Below are 10,373 nucleotides of genomic sequence, written 5' to 3' on the forward strand. Positions count from 1 at the left end.
ATCTGAAGAATTATTTTTCTTAAAAATTTATTCTGTTTATACTTACCTGAATTGGGTTGAGGCTTGCTTCTAGACATTTTTGAGAAGTGCTCCTTTTGTTAAGTAAGAGTTTTCCGTTTGCTTTTCAAATTCCAGTTTAAGTTGTACCCAACTTCTTCAGCAGTAAAAAGCTTATTACCTGACGCCGAGCTTGCAAAAGCCATTGCTTGACTACCGAACTGCAGACCCTCAGTCATTTCTGCAATAAAAAATGCTGGTTCTGCTTTAATGAATTCTAGTAGTCTAAGTTTTGCTTCACGGTGCCGCAATCCTGAGATGTTTATATTCAAAAACTTCTCGGTATAGTTAACTGTTTTGAATTTTTCGCAGTCAAAATAGCGTACTTGTTCTCAGACAAGCTAAGATATTGTCCTCTGATTCCCCGACACCTTGCATTTTAAACAAAATTTTTCCCTTTCAGCTGTTACTACTCTGTTATTTGGACAAATATAATTTTGAACCGCATTTCAGATGTTTTATACGCAGTTGCCGATGGCTTCTTAGTATTCTAAAGGCTCGAAATTTTCAAAACCGCGTCTTGCCCGACCATTCCAAGAATGATTCGTTCCACTTGGCTCCACTATGGTACCATCAGTGTTGATTTTGTCCTCTTCCTTCTCTGCAACAAATGACATCATCCACGCAGTACAGGATTCGGCATTCCGCAGATCCAAGGTTTGTCAATCGTTCGCTGGTCTTGACGTCATTGTCGTGGTTTGCAAAACGGGTCCAAAGAATTCAAACAATTGAAATTTTAATTAAAGTTGCAACTGAACAAATACAAAAATTAGCTCGTAATTATTGTACTCATCTATGCGGTAAGATACAGAAAACTTTAAAAAAATTGCTGAAAAGTTTATTTGATTAACATGTCAATAGAGCTTAGTTCGTAATCCCGGATGTGATTTTCTATTTTTGCAATATCTCATGAGATTCATATATGGGCTTGGTACAATCGAGTTCATCAGTTGGAGGTCAATTGATGTTAGAATCAGATTTGTATGGGTGCGAGAAGTTAACGTCTTACATACGATCGATAGGTCAATAAGATAATGACAGAGTTAAATCAAAATTAGAACCAAATTTAATGTTGTTACCATTACTTAGCAAAAAGTAGCAAACAGTTTGTCAAATTATTCTTTAATTTTCTAAACTTTTAAAGAACAGCTTTTAAGTTTCTAGATGTTCTCTCGCAACCATCACACTCATAGAACAACACTGTCGTGAAAGATCACATCATCTTTGGTTACTTTGAGCTTTAGTTCGATGCAATTCCGGAACACTGAGAAACAGTTTTTCAGTGCTTGGGTTAGTTGGCACATTTTAAACAGTCACTATTGATTGTGCAAATGTTATCTGCCTCTCCGTCAATTTCAACTTTATAATAAGCGTCTCAGGGGTCAATTTTACGAAAGTAGAGATAATGTCCCCGTAAAGATAATGGAAAGGAAATGTGTAGTCCTCGTCCAAGACCTTGCCATTGATATGCGATTCCAACTACACAAAGTTTAATTTTTCCGTTCTTCCTTCTTCTATTCCACACAACTGGTGACGTATTCCTGAACCCTCCTGGCTGCATGGGCTCCATGATGCACTGTTTGACAATTGTCTCAGCTCCTCTGACCTTGTCTTGAAGAGCTAGAAGCATTTTCTTAGCTTAGCAGAACAATTCCTGTGGCCCTGGGATTTATTTCAAATAAACTTTGCAACCCTTGAGAGCAGGCATGTGTTCGGTAGTGATGTTTCTCAAAAAACGTTTGGTAGCAGATCTCTTTTAAGTAGTACAAATTCCATATCGCACTGAAAAACAGCCAGCGGTTTTGTATGTACCTGCTTCCGTTCCACTCAACGTCACATGTGAGCCCAGAGCGTTAATTGATGACAGGTATGATTTTCGTGATATCTTGTTGTACCATCTAACCGATGTTTACCTAGCTCAGTCCATATTTTAGAAAATATTACTGTGCTATCCGCAGCTGCGTCTACCATCATTTTTACTCTAAGTTATTTAATGAGAAGTTTCCATGTCTCAGACAAGCTCAAGGTTTGTTGCTTAAAAAACAATCCCATCTCCGATCCCGGAACATTTGATCTGAAGAATTATTTTCCTTAAAAATTTATTCTGTTTATACTTACCTGAATTGGGTTGAGGCTTGCTTCTAGACATTTTTGAGAATTACTCTTTTTGTTAATAAGAGTTTTCCGTTTGCTTTTCAATTTTCAGTTTAAGTTGTACCCAACTTCTTCAGCAGTAAAAAGTTTATTACCTGACGCTGAGCTTGCAAAAGCCATTGCTTGACTACCGAATTGTAGACCCTCAGTCATTTCTGCAATAAAAATTGCTGGTTCTGCTTTAATGAATTCTAGAAGTCTAAGTTTTGCTTCAGGGTTCCGCAATCCTGAGATGAATTTATATTCAAAAACTTCTCGGGATAGTTAACTGTTTTGAATTTTCCGAAGTCAAAATAGCGTGCTTATTCTTAGACAAGCTAAGATATTGTCCTCTGGTTCGTAATCCAGGATGTGAATTTCTATTTTTGCAATATCTCATAAGATTCATTAATGGGCTTCGTACAATCGAGTTCATCAGTTGGAGGTCAATTGATGTTAGAATCAGATTTGTATGGGTGCGGGAAGTTAACGTCTTACATACGATCGATAGGTCAATAAGATAACGACAGCTTTAAATCAAAATTAGAACCAAATTTCATTTTGTTACCATTACTTAGCAAAAAGTAGCAAACAATTTCTCAAATAATTCTTTAATTTTCTAAACTTTTAAAGAACAGCTTTTAAGTTTCTAGATGTTCTCTCGCAACCATCACACTCATAGAACAACAATGTCGTGAAAGATCATATCTTCTTTGATTACTTTGAGCTTTAGTTCGATGCAATTCCGGAACATTGAGAAACAGTTTTTCAGTGCTTGGGTTAGTTGGCACATTTTAAACAGTCACTATTGATTGTGCAAATGTCATCTGCCTCTCCGTCAATTTCAACTTGATAATAAGCGTCTCAGGGGTCAATTTTACGGAAGTAGAGATAATGTCCCCGTAAAGATAATGGAAAGGAAATGTGTAGTCCTCGGCCAAGACCTTGCCATTGATATGCGATTCCAACTCTACAAAAAGTCTAATTTTTCCGTTCTTCCTTCTTCTATTCCACACAACTGGTGACTTATTCGTGAACCCTCCTGGCTGCAAGGGCACCCTGATGCCCTGTTTGACAATTGTCTCAGTTCCTCTGATCTTGTCTTGAAGAAATAGAAGCATTTTCTTAGCTTTGCAGAACACTGCCTGCGTTCCTGTTATTTATTTCAAATAAACTTTGTAATCCTGGACAGCAGGCAATAGTTCGGTTGTGATGTTGTTCAAAAACGCTTGGTAGAACATCTCTTCTAAATAGTACAATTTAGTTAACACACTGAAAATCTGCCAGCTGGTTTGTATGTACCTGCTTCTGTTCCACGCAACGTCACAAGTAAGTGAGCTCAGAAGCATTAATTGACGACAGGTATAAAATTCTTATTGATGTCTTATTGTCCCATCTATCTCAGGTTTACCAAGCTCAGTCCATATTTTAGAAGATATTTCTGTGCTGTCAACAGCTGCATCTACCTGCATTTTTACTCTGAAGTTATTTAATCAGATAAGTGCCCATGTCCCAGACAAGCTAAAGATTTGTTGTTAAGAAAAAAAATTCCCATCTACGATCCCGGAGAATTTGCTGTGAGTTAATTTAAAATTGTTTTGTCTACTTTCTGAATTTATTCGAGGTTTTCTTCTACACCTTTTGATAAGTGTCTTTTTAAGTTGTACACGACTTCTTCAACATAAAAAAGCTGATTATCTGATGATAAGCTTGCGAAAACCATTGCTTGACTACCGAACTGTAGACCCTCAGTCCTTTCTTCAATATAAAATGCTCGTTTTTTTAAAAAAAAGTCTAGTAGTCCAAATTTTGGTTTAGTGTCCCTCATTCCTGAGATAAATCAATCTTCAAACGCCTCGGGATTGTAAAACTTTTTTGCATTTTCTATGTCAGAATAGCGCGCTTATTCTCAGAGACGAGCTAAGAAATAGTCCTCTGATTCCCCGACGCCTAGCACTTTAAACAAAATTTTTAGCTTTCAGGCGTTACTACTGTTATTTGGAGAAATAACAATTTGAACCGCATTTCAGATGTTCTTATACGGAGTGCCCGATATCTTCTTAGTACTCATTAGATTGGTAAATTTAGGAAGTGCGTCTTGCCCGCTCATGCTAAGAAATATTAGTTTCCCTTAGTTCCACTATGGTATCATACGTGTTGATTTTGTTCTCTTGTTTCTGTGGAAAAAATGACATCGACGCAGTACAGGATTTGGAATTCTGCAGATCCCAGTTTTGTCAATTGCTCGCTGGTATGGAAATCAAGTCATGGTCTGCAACAAGGGTCAAAAGAAATCAATCAATTGAAATTTTAATTAAAGTTCGAAATGAACATGTACAAAAATTAGCTCGTATTTATAGTTCTCTCATCTATGCGGTAAGATACAGAAAACTTTAAAAATTTGCTGAAGAAGTTTATTTCATTAGCATGTGAGTAGATCTCAGTTCGTAATCCCAGATGTGTTTTTCTACTTTTGCAAAATCTCTATACATATATGGGCCTGGTACAATCGAGTTCATCAGTTGGAGGTCAGTGGATGTTTGAATCAGATCTTCATGGGTGCAAGAATTTAACATCTTACATTTGATTGATAGGTCAATAAGATAATGACAGCGTCAAACCAAAATTAGAATAATGTTTCATTTTGTGACCATTACATAACAAAAAAATAGCAAAAATTCGTCAAGTTCTTTGTTTTCTGAAATTATAAGAAACAACAGCTTCTAAGTTTTCAGATGTTCTTTGGAAACCATCACATTGAACAGAACAGCACACTGTCGTGAAAGATCACATCAAACTTGATTACTTTGAGCTTTGATTCAATGCACTTTCAATAGATTGAGGAACAGTTGTTAGTCCTTGAGGTAGTTGGCACATTTTGAACAGTCATTGTTGATTGTGCATGTCATTTGCCTCTCCGTCAAAAGAAGAACTTGACAAATTCAACTTGATAATAAGCGTCTCAGTGGTGAATTCAACCAAAATAGGAGGCCCCATAAAGATAATGGAAAGGCATTGTGTAGTCTTTGTCCAAGACCTTGCCATTGATATGCAATTTCAAGTCCAAAAAAGTCTCGATTCTCCATTCTTCCTCTGCCACACAACTGGATCCGTGGATCCTCTTGGCTGCACAGGCTCCAGGATGCCCCTTTTTGAAAAGTGTTTCAGCTTCTCTGACGCTGCCATGAAGAGCTAGAAGTATTTTCCTAGCTTTGCAGAACACTGCCTGTGGTCCTGGTATCTATTTCAGTTAGCCTTTGTAACGCTTGATAGCAGACAAGTGTTCGGTTGTGATGTTTTTACTCTTCTAAGTAGTACAAATTTTTTATCACAGTGAAAATCTGCGAGCTGTTTTGTATGTACCTGCTTCCGTTCCACCCAACGTCACAAATAAATGAGCCCGTAAGCGTTAATTGATGACAGGTATACCAAGATGTCTTTTTGTACCATCTAACCGAGGTTTACCAAGCTCAGACCATATTTTAGAAAATATTACTGCTAACCGCACCTGCATCTACCAGCATTTTTACTCTGAAGTTTAATTTAATGAGGTGAGTTTCCATATCACAGACAAGCTAAAGATTCGTTGCTTAGAAAAACATTCCGACCCCGGAGAATTTGCTTTGAGGAGTTAATTTAAAATTGTTTTGCCTATATTTTCTGAATTTGTTTGCGGTTTGCTTCTACACCTTCTGACAGGTGTTGCATTTTTTAGCGCTGGACGAGGTCTATTAGAAAATGGTTTGCCTCAATATCTAGTCCACAAAGTGTTCCTATTGTTAGGTAAGAATTTTCCGTTTGCTTTTCAAATGTCTTTTTAAGTTGTACCCAACTTCTTCAACAATAAAAAGCTTATTACCTGATGATGACCTTGCAAAAGCCATTGCTGGAATACCGAAATGTAGACTCTCAGTAATTTCTTCAACGGAAAAGGCTGGTTTTGCTTCAATAAAGTCTAGTAGTCCAAGTTTTGCTTCAGGGTCCCTCATTCCAGAGATAAATTAATTTTCAAACGCCTCGGGATTGTTTTAAACTTTTCTAAGTCAGAATAGCGTGCTTATTCTCGAGACGTGGCAAGAGATCGTCGTCTGATTCTTCTTCCCCTATTCCTCGCATTGCGAACAAATTTTGTCCATTCTGCCGTTACAACTCTCTGGAGAAATATAAATTAGAACCGCATTTCTGATGTCTTTAAACGGAATGTCCAACAACTTCTTATTAGTCTCCTAAGTTTACGAAGTTCGTCTTGTCCTCACATGCTCAGCATTATTCGTTACCTGCAAGTCCATTATGATTCTGTCAGTGTTGATTTTGTCGTTACCTGGAAGTCCACCGGTGTTGATTTTGTCCTCTTTTTTCTCTGCGCTAAATGACAGTATCCACGCAGTACAAGATGCAGCATTCTGTAGTTCCAAGTTTCTTCAGTCGCTCGGCGGCCGGCACAACTTTATTTTGGTCGGAAACGGGTCCAAAGAATTCAATCAATTGAAATTCAAATGAAAGAAAATATGTAAAAATTAGCTCATTTATAGAACTTATCTTCGCACAAATATACAGAAAACTTGACTAATTTTTTTTTACTTGATTGGCATGTGAATAGATCTAGTTTCTGATCCCGGACGTTATTTTCTATTTTCGTGATATTCAAGGAGAATCATATATGGCCCTGGCCTCAGTTGGAGGTCAGTGGAAGTTAGAATAAGGTTTCTATGTGTCGGAGAATTTAACTTCTGACATCTGATTGATAGGTCAAGAAGATAAAGACAACGCCAAGAGAAAACTAGAATCCAGTTAAGTTTTGTGGCCATTACTTATCGACATAGTAATAGAGTTCGCCAGGTAAGTTCTCTTGTTTTCTCGAACTTTAACAAAGAATAACTTCTAAGTTTCTTGATCTTTCGAAAACCTTTCTAGATATTGTGGAAAAGATCCAAATGTTTTAACTCACAATTACAAATAAAATAATACTCAGTCCTTTAATACTCCTTTATAACAAAAACTTGCAATATGTCATTAAAAGGCAAACTTTAAATTACTTTAAACCTACTCTCAAGCATGTCCCAAAAATAGAAACTTTCGTGTCACCAATAAAGTGAAAGTTTTGCTCCCAATACTGAAAAATAGCACATTTACGAATGGAATATAAATCTATTATTATTTCTTGTTTTTAGATCCAACGATTGGTCAATACTCACAATATTTTCTGTCCAAGTGAAGCCAGATAAACATTTGGTGCAGTGAAGTTAATAAAGTAGGAAACGTATAGAAAGTGATGTCTTTGTTAGAGAGATTAACAAGCCATCTCGCCATCCAATTATAGCTGACCTACCTAATTTCTGTAGACCATTCAAAACAATCTGACACAGCCTGTCAGTTTAAAACAAACAGTGAAAGCTTTCAGCGGCATTCAAGCTGCTATTCACAATAGGATGGGGAAAGGCAGCGGATAATAATTCCATATTGAGATGGCGTCATTGAATTAATTGAACAAAACGGAGCTCATTACCATTATTGATCGGGCATATGGGAACGCTATTATTGACAAGCCCAAAAATTTGTTCCTGTCAAATCTGTCAAAGAGTGCAGCAAATAAACAGCAAAAGATACAATTAAAATTGATAAAATTTAGGTGGTCAGGATAATTTATGGTCAATAAGCGATGAAAAGGAGGAATATGGATATACGCAACACCCCTTTTTATTATTAAGATGATTGAGTTGAAATTGGGTCTACGCTAGAAGTGGTATCGGTAAGGGAAAAGAGGGTAACCTTAGCACTGAGAGAGTACTTAGTAAATTGCACCTAAGTATAGATGCATCTAAATTGCATTCAACGCTAAGCAGTCTAAATCTTTCAAAACCCCGAGGCTTAACTTCCAAATGAGGAAACGCGAAAGTGAAGGAGAAAATGGAATAACTTTATAATGACATCCCATCTACGCACTCTTCACTATCTCTCTCCAGGCAGGCAGGATTTCCCACAATCCCAGGAAGTCTAAGTATTCTAACCGAGTCGTCTCTCCCTCCACTGCCCTCCCCTTTCACTCACTTAAATCGGTACTCTACCCTTGACAACAGAAATCAATTTGAAAATCGCTTGCCATCAAATATCATCGGACATTGAAAGCAAAAAAATCATTTTTGGCATTTTTTTTAAAACGGTCTATTCAAAAGTTTGATTTCATTAAAGAGATAAAGAGATATCACCAAAATTTTCCAGCTCGAAAAATCTCTCCTCCGTAATCCTCCCGTTGACTGTTATCTTTCGAACATTTCATTAGAATCTGTAATGGTGGCCCAATGTTTATTGTGCTCACCAGTCATTTAATTTCCTCTCATGTCCACTCAAATTTTCCTCTCCAGTCCAGGTGAACAATTGGAATCATAGCGACTATCAGTCTCATTCAAAGTGCCAACAATCTTGATTCTTGGACGATCACAATCAACAATGAGCTTTGAAATGTTATGACCGACACTGGCTGTGCCAGCCGACTGAAGGATCACGGAAATCCTATGACTTGAATATTCGGCTATAACAGCTATCCGCTAATGTCTAATGTAATAGCTACAAAGTAACGATGGAACAAAGGGTACTCCATCTGTTCACATTTTTCGGAATATTGACTGTATTTTCTATTCTCGTTTGCCGCTAAAGCTGAGCTACATGTCTTTGATGCACCTGTTCACATATTTGCTCGCAAAGTAGAGGTCAATATCACGCTGAAGGCCGCTGGCTAACCCAAAAATCTAACTCGGCCAACAGCTGTCAATTAGCTCAGGGCGATATCAAAAGAGTCGATCAATTGATAAGTACAACAAAGTTATCGTAAAGGTTATAAAACCTAAATTGCTTAGATTTAGCGATGCTAAAGACATCTCACTGAAATTTTCCAGTAAACTACTAATGGGTGTGGATTCCTGCAAATATTTAGGGATATGGTTGGATAACAAAATTTCTTTCAGAGAAAACATTGAGTATACACGAAAAAAGATGAATACGTTCTGCGCAATTGTCTACAACTTGCGTGATGCAATGACAGTAAATCGGCTTATGAATTATTACAAAACGTACGTACAACCAGTCTTGCAAAATGGGATTCTTGTTTATGGTTGCGTGAAGAAAAGTAATCTCAGTGTCATTAAAAAAAGTCGAAAACAGTTTTTTAGATTCGCTTTTTCGTAAAAGGTTTTGTGACAGCATGTTTGAAGTTCACATTTATGAGTTGTTCAAAAAATCTCACAAACTGAAAATTGCTATTTGTAAACTCAGTAAATACAACTGTAGTTCGGACAATTTAATTCAACTTTTTCGACATATAGCAACGTGATATTAGAATAAAGCAACGTGTAAGTAATGTGTAAGCATTATCGGTGTTCAAAGCAACAAGTGGAACTTAGACGGCAAGATTTTTTGTTGTTCATTTAACAGGTTTTTTGTCTGATGTCATTGACGTCAAAATCAGTTCGTATTCAATCGGCAATTGTCTAGATAACCTAAAAATATTAAGCCGAAAACCAGCTTAATCGATACATATCATGGTTATATTTACTTAGAATTAGGTTAAATGAACTTTTTCGGAACATTCTACGTATATTAGAACGTATTTAATTCTTATTTTAAAGTTTAGAAATACTCGAATCTGATTGGCTAAAATTCGTTGTTTTATTTACTTCGTAACATCCTCCGGCCCGGAAGAAGATGTTGGGAAAACTGGTACAAGTTTTACAAGCGGGCGGACAAGTGAACCAGTCGACGTACGTAAAACGGCGGAGCGCGCGACGCTATCGGAGCCGTAACGGAGTTCCACAATCCGAGCGGTTGGGTAGTAACCCCTAGGGTTGGTTTCTTCAACTATCCAAACCAAGTCACCGGTCTTAAGGTGTTGCTCGGCAGGCGTCTGCCACTTAGAACGTCGGTTCAGTGTCGGTACGTACTCTCTGATCCAACGGGACCAGATCGCATTAGCGTACGACTGCGCACGGGCGTAGCGTTTACGGTGGTCAAGCTCATTATTGCCGACAACAGACGGAATACCGGTAGAGTATTCTCCTAAAAGAAAGTGGTTGGGCGTTAAAGCGTTCAAATCGCACGGATCGGCGCTTACGGGTGTTAAAGGACGCGAATTGAGAGCATTCTCCACGAGACAAAAGGTGGTATGCAGTACCTCATCCGTGAGGCGACGC

General features: G+C 37.6%; 1 protein-coding gene across 1 annotated transcript in view; it reads right to left on the reverse strand.

Moving 5' to 3' along the window:
* Positions 1-8,002, reverse strand: part of LOC142349709 (neuronal acetylcholine receptor subunit beta-2-like) — a 154,042-nt gene extending 146,040 nt beyond the window's left edge. The window contains exon 1 of the mRNA XM_075401443.1: positions 7,386-8,002. The gene's annotated coding sequence lies outside the window, so the exon portion shown is untranslated. The remainder of the gene's footprint in view (positions 1-7,385) is intronic.
* Between the last annotated feature and the right edge of the window lie 2,371 nt (positions 8,003-10,373).

The sequence above is a fragment of the Convolutriloba macropyga genome, chromosome 1, assembly GCF_964194025.1.
Source record: "Convolutriloba macropyga chromosome 1, txConMacr16.3, whole genome shotgun sequence".
Classification (NCBI taxonomy): Eukaryota; Metazoa; Xenacoelomorpha; order Acoela; family Convolutidae; genus Convolutriloba; species Convolutriloba macropyga.